The sequence below is a fragment of the Impatiens glandulifera genome, chromosome 6 (genome assembly GCF_907164915.1).
Source record: "Impatiens glandulifera chromosome 6, dImpGla2.1, whole genome shotgun sequence".
NCBI lineage: Eukaryota > Viridiplantae > Streptophyta > Magnoliopsida > Ericales > Balsaminaceae > Impatiens > Impatiens glandulifera.
Window position 1 is genome coordinate 46,414,648 of NC_061867.1, and position 6,627 is coordinate 46,421,274.

A 6,627-nucleotide genomic window follows, 5' to 3' on the forward strand; every position below is an offset into this window, starting at 1 on the left:
TTAAACACGTTTTGACATGTTTAACACGTTTTTATACTTAAAACACATTTTCACACGCGTTTAACAAGTTTTTCACATTTTTGGCACGTTTAACACATTTTTGACATTTTTAATACGTTTAACATCACTAGTAAAATAGTTGTCAACAACGACGAAATTAACGACAGTTATGTTGTTACTGTCGTTGTTGATCATATAATATTGAATAATACCATATATTTATTAATAGTAAGGCCGTTACATCCCTTGCCATTTTTTTTTTATCTAAATCCTAAATATTAAAATTAAAATTAAATATAAAAAATGTTTTTTAAATTCACTATCTAGTTAACAAATGTGATAGCTAGAGAGAGAAGTTCAACAGGTAGCTATCCTCTCTTAACCTCTCCATCTTCCATTTCACTTGCTTTTCACAGTTCTCATCGATATCGATTTCTTCTGCTTATCTCTCTCCTTCAAGTTGATCTTCTCCAGTCCTTTTGATTCCATTCCCAATCGTCTCAGCTCGCTGACTATTCATTTCTTCGGCCAAGGTAAATAATATATTTGATTTCAGTTTTTTCTCAAATCCATCTCTATTAGGTCAAATTATTAGATTTACTTCGGCAAAGTACTATTGTTCATATGAAGCTAGTAGTGATATTTCATAGTGAGAAAAGTAGAGAGTTAATATCAGTTTTTGAGGTTTTATTTTTGGTTCAATTATAGACTGTGAAACTTATTGACTTGATTTAGTGACGCTGAATCAGATCTGTAAAGCTTCTCAATCTGGAGATGATAAATCAAATTTTCTTATCGATGTTACTAAAATAAGCCAGGTATGAAATCTGAAAAACTCTAAGCATTTTGGTGCTCTGTTTCTCTTAGGTCTTGTTCTCTTTGGGTTTTTTAAAAAACCCATCCCAAATCAATTTTCCAATCAATCACTTCTCAACAATCACATCACTCATTTCATTAACCAAAATACTAAAATACCCTCTATTTTAAATTATTATTTTTTATTTTATTCATATATATCAATACCCTTTAAGTATTTTTACCAAAAATAATCATCACCTCCTCAAAATCATCACTAATCATTACCTTTTTTCTCTCTAGGTTTTTTCAAAAACCCCAATCCGAACAAGGCATTAATGAAGTAAGACCCATTCTGTATATTAATTTTGTTGAGGTCATATTCATTATCTTATTTTTGTTTGTTTCTATTGATAATTTTTCACCTTTTCAAATGTTAGTCTACAAGGTGTTCGACGAAATGCTCACAAGAACATCTTTGTCTTCAGATGGATATGCAACTTTTAATTTTGTGAGAATCTCTACTACTCTCTATACTTTTTCTCTTTTTAGTATTACCTCTGTTTTAGTTTTCTATTGACTTGTTCATTTTCTTTTTTTATATTCTCTTTCATTTATGTAAATTATGTAAGTTTATCTAGACAAACAAATATTCATTTTGTCCTAGGTGTTTATCTCATATTACTCTGGTTTCATACCTTGAACTCCTAATTATTTATGCAAATAAGATATAACCTTCTTTCATTCATCTATTTTTCTAAAGAAATTAAAACTATCAAGAACCCATCTTACTAGAATTCATGCATGTCCTTGCTACACCTTATACAGGTAAATTCACCTTGTCCTAATGAGATCTTATGGACATGAAAAAGTATAAATTTAATGAAGTTCAATTAAAATTGATGTTTAACTAACTAGTTTGAATTAACTTACTTTGCCAATGTTGTTCTGTTTGTGGACCAATTTTATGAGAAAGATGGAAACTCTAAGTTCAACTAATCTCTCTTAATTGATGATTATTTTTATATATTTTTTTGTGAATCCCATAAATCTAAAAAACAGTAGATGATTATTTTTATATATTTTTTTGTGAATCCCATAAATCTAAAAAACAGTAACAGATTGTATGGATATTTATTAGACCAATAAATCGATCCTTACTAATTAGAATATTTTTAAAACTAGGAGTATACTGGATGTAGCATTTAACTTTTAATGATCAAGATTCATCCTTATACCTCAAAGAAAGGCCACTAGATAATATATATATTATGAGATTGTGAAATATATGTGTGTTTAGTTCTTTCATACAAATAATTGGCTGTCCAAAATATCTTTACGTTATTTTGAGTATGAGAAACTAACATGATGTTTTGAGTATTAAGTGAAACAATGTTGATAATTTTTTCCTACTAATTTAACTAAACATGCAAACTAGTTGAATTTGATGATTAAGACTTAACAGAATCATTGTAACTAACTTAAATTATTCTTTAATTGTGGCAATAGTACTTAGAATTTTTATTATTATCTTATCTTTTATTTTAGAATATAAGATTGAGCTTGAAGATCTAGTGGAATATGTTGAAATCAAGTTAGTGAGATTAGTTGGAGCAAAAAAATGATCTTACAGGTATGGCTTTACAACTTTAGTCATATTTGTAAAATGTCTAATTTGACAAAGTGTGAATGTGAAGAAGATGAATGCTAATCATTTTCATTTGATTAAATTCTCAAATATTTTAATTATCTTCATGTAATCTAAATTATAAAGAAAATTATTATCATGTTGTCAGATTGGGGTATTGCGGCTGTTGACAATAATTATGTTCAAATTTTATGAGGGATTAAGAAGACGGGCATAGCCCTTATTTCTGAACTCAAGCTGATGTCAATATAGGTAAAAATTTTACTATGTGTGATAATGTAATTTTTTAAGGGTATTTGTTTTTTATTAATCTACAATTTATTTTAATATCGTATTAACCATGATGATAATCTAGGCATTATTTACTTGCTCTTTCTAATTTAAAGTTTTTTTACGTTATCGAAACCAAGTGAAACTGTCATTGCTATACAATATAATAAAATTTATACTTTGCTTGAAACTGACAATCTTGAACTAAATGGAGGGTATGAGTTATGACATAGTTTATGCATGTATATCTTAGATATGTGTTCAACCTTAATGAAAACTATTTCTTTTTACAGGTTCTAAGATCTTAATTGGTCTGAACTAGGTTTAGTTTATCCATATTCTCTAGTCAAGCAAACAAAGAAGAAGAAAATCGTATCCCTGTTTTAAGATTTTGATATAAATACGAGAGGTGCAGAGATAAAAAAGTTTGTCTCCAATGTAAGGTACGAATTACTTGTTTGTTTCTTATTAATTGAATTTGTTTTCATAGTTATCAACTAAATGCAATGTATATAGATTTAAGAACACTGTTCTTTGATTGAAATTGCATTTACAATGTTTGTGGATTTACTTTGGTAATCTTTGTGAATTTAGTTACATTCTTTATTCAATTGTTGAAAATATATATTCTATTTTTCTTTGTCTTAAACAGTAATTGAATCTGATAAAATAAAGAGAAGACAATATCAATTGAATGGTCTATATTTCTAATATTGATCACAATATTTGTGAAATATCTTTTTGATTTGATTATATCTGAAATCATACTTTATTTACATGATTCTGCAAAGTCTATTAAGATCAACTTACTTTTGTTAATTACATTATTATACTTTAATTTAGACTCTTTAAGAAATATATTATAAGAGAATGTTAAATTCTTAGTAGGTATATTGGGACAAATTAAATTATTTGATTATTGGATTAAAAAGACTTTATTATTTTAGATTGACTTAACTTTTATCGGATGATACTCGTATTAATTTTATTGAATTTTGGCATGGATTACTTTGATGACTATGGATTACAATAAGAAAAGAAGATTGTTGAGAACTGGATTGAATGTAACATGTTATAACAGTTCAAATATAGATTTTAAATAAAATTTGTACTATAGAAATATTTTGTTTGTTTGGGTAATATAAATATTTAATTTTAGTATTAGAAAATTGTATTTCAAGATCATTTTAATTATTATTTTTTTTTTTGTTAGTAATAAATGTATGGTGGTAGAGGACAGTTTTAAATTTTTGTATTTATAGTTTTAGCGACAGTAAATTGTTCCAGTAGTCATCCCTTTAGCGACGATATTTTATTCCTGCAGCCACTTTTTAGCGACAGTACTTATTCCCGTAGCTATGTTTTAGCTACAAAAGCAATAGCGTCGGTTGGCGACATGTACATTTACTGTGGCTGTTGACTTTTAGCGACAGTAAAGTGAGCAATAGCTATAGTATTTCCTGTCGCTATTGATATCTTTTTCACCAGTGCATGTTTTGACATATTTTGACAAGTTTAACATATTTTTCACATTTTTGGCACATTTAACACGTTTTGACATTTTTAATATGTTTAACATGTTTTTCACACATTTTGACAAGTTTAACAGGTTTTTCATGTTTTTGGCACGTTTAACACGTTTTTGACATTTTAACACGTTTAAGATGTTTTTCACATGTTTAATATATTTTTCACACGTTTAACATGTTCATCATATTTTTGGCATGTTTAATACGTTTTTGACATGTTTAACACGTTTTTTACATGTTATACACATTTTGGCACGGTTAACACGTTTTGGCATGTTTAATACGTTTTGATAGGTTTAACAAAATTTTGGTACGTTTAACATATTTTTAGCACATCAAACAGATTTTGGCATATTTAACACATTTTTTTACGTTTTTGGTACGTTTAACACGTTTTTGACATTTTAACATGTTTAACACATTTGACACATTTAACACGTTTTTGGCATGTTTAACATATTTGACAAGTTTTAACACATTTTTGGCACGATTAACATATTTTGGCATATTTAACATATTTTGGCACGTTTAACATGTTTTGACATGCCAAAAATGTGTCAAAACGTGAAAAACATGTGGAACATGTCAAAAACATGTTAAACGTACCAAAACGTGAAAAACGTGCCAAAACGTGAAAATGTGTTAGACGTGTCAAAAACGTGTTAAACGTGTCAAAAACATGGAAACGTGTTAAACATGTAAAAACGTGTCAAACACATGAAAAATGTCAAAAATATGAAAATGTGTTAAACGTGTCAAAATGTGTTAAACATGTAAAAAAACGTGCCAAAAACGTGAAAACATGTTAAATGTGACATAAACATGATAAATGTGTTTAATGTGTGAAAAACGTATTAAACATGTCAAAAACATGTTACCGTGACAAAATGTGAAAATGTGTTAAACATGCACAAAACGTGTAAAAAACGTGAGAAACATGTTAAACGTGTCAAAAACGTACCAAAAACACGTTAAACATATAAAAAACGTGTTAAAAATGTAAAAAACGTGCAAAAAACGTGCAAAAAACGTGAAAATATATTAAACGTGTGAAAAACATGTTAAACGTGATAAACATGTTTAATGTGTGAAAACGTGTTAAACATATTAAAAACGTGAAAAACGTTTTAAACGTGAAAAAATGTGAAAAAAGTTTTAAATGTGCCAAAATATGTGAAAAACATGTCAAAAACGTGAAAAACATGTTAAACGTGTCAAAAACGTACCAAAACGTGTTAAACGTGCCAAAAATGTGTTAAACGTGAAAACATGTTAAATATGTTAAAAACGTGTTAAACGTGTGAAACGTGCCATAAACGTGTTAAACATGTCAAAAACGTGTCTAAACGTGTTAAGCGTGTTAAAATATATTAAACGTGTCAAAAACGTGTGAAATAAATTAAAACGAGTTAAATACTTATTAAAACTAAAAAACTTGTATAATTTCAAAGCCTAAAATTACTTAACCGTACCCAAATCTTTAATAAGAAATTTGGTATTAATCATATATTTTATTTAATCAATTTATTTTATTGAATTTCCTACTAATAAGATAATCATAAACATAAATAATCAAAAAAATAATATTAAATTCATCAATTTTAATGAATAATCAACGGTCATTCTCAACTTTTTTTAAAGTCACTATCATTAGACGCTACAAATTTGAAAATGTCATTGTTTAGACGATTGTTTCAAATCATATATGTTTTTGTTTAATTTACACATTTTGAAGTTGCTATCAAAGTGATCAAATATCTTAAAATAACACCATCCTTAGGTATTTTTTATGCACTTAAGAATGATTTTGTTTTTTCAGTATATTCTGATCATAGTGATTGAACTTTTTGTTTAGATACTTGAAAATCACTTACATGTTATTTATTAACATTGACGATAATGATCTAGTAGTATGAAAAACAAAAAATAACAAACTATATATTGATCATCAATTGAAGCTGAATATAGATCTATGGATGTCACAGTATGTGATTTACAATGGTTGACTTATTTGTTTGTTGATTTTCAAATCAAAGTTAATATATTTATTGTTCTGCATGGTGACAATAAAACAACGATGAATATAACGCATAATTTAGTGTTTCAAGAAAGAACGGAACACATTGATATTGATTGTCAAGTAGTAAAAAATAAATACAAATGTTGGTTTTATTATTCTAACATGTATTGCTTCTAATGTTTAAAATACAGATATATTTATCAAAACGTTTGATGTTAAACAATATCAAGATTTAAGGCTTAAATTAAAGTTTAAAGACTTCTATCTTGAGGGGGAGTGAAGAAATAAAATAATAAGTTATTTTATTTTTAAACATTGTTCGACAAATTTCTTAAGTAAATTTGTTAGGGAGTTAATTATTTAGT

At 27.1% G+C, this 6,627-nt stretch overlaps 1 long non-coding RNA gene across 2 annotated transcripts; it reads left to right on the forward strand.

Moving 5' to 3' along the window:
• The first annotated feature begins 337 nt into the window (after positions 1-337).
• On the forward strand, positions 338-3,118 carry LOC124944068. Of its 2 annotated transcripts, XR_007099792.1 has the most exons (6): positions 338-533; positions 750-818; positions 1,236-1,306; positions 2,344-2,428; positions 2,592-2,695; positions 3,007-3,118. It is a non-coding gene; the product is annotated as an uncharacterized LOC124944068 (long non-coding RNA). The 2 variants fall into 2 exon arrangements; XR_007099793.1 differs by lacking the exon at positions 2,344-2,428.
• The last annotated feature ends 3,509 nt before the right edge of the window (positions 3,119-6,627 follow it).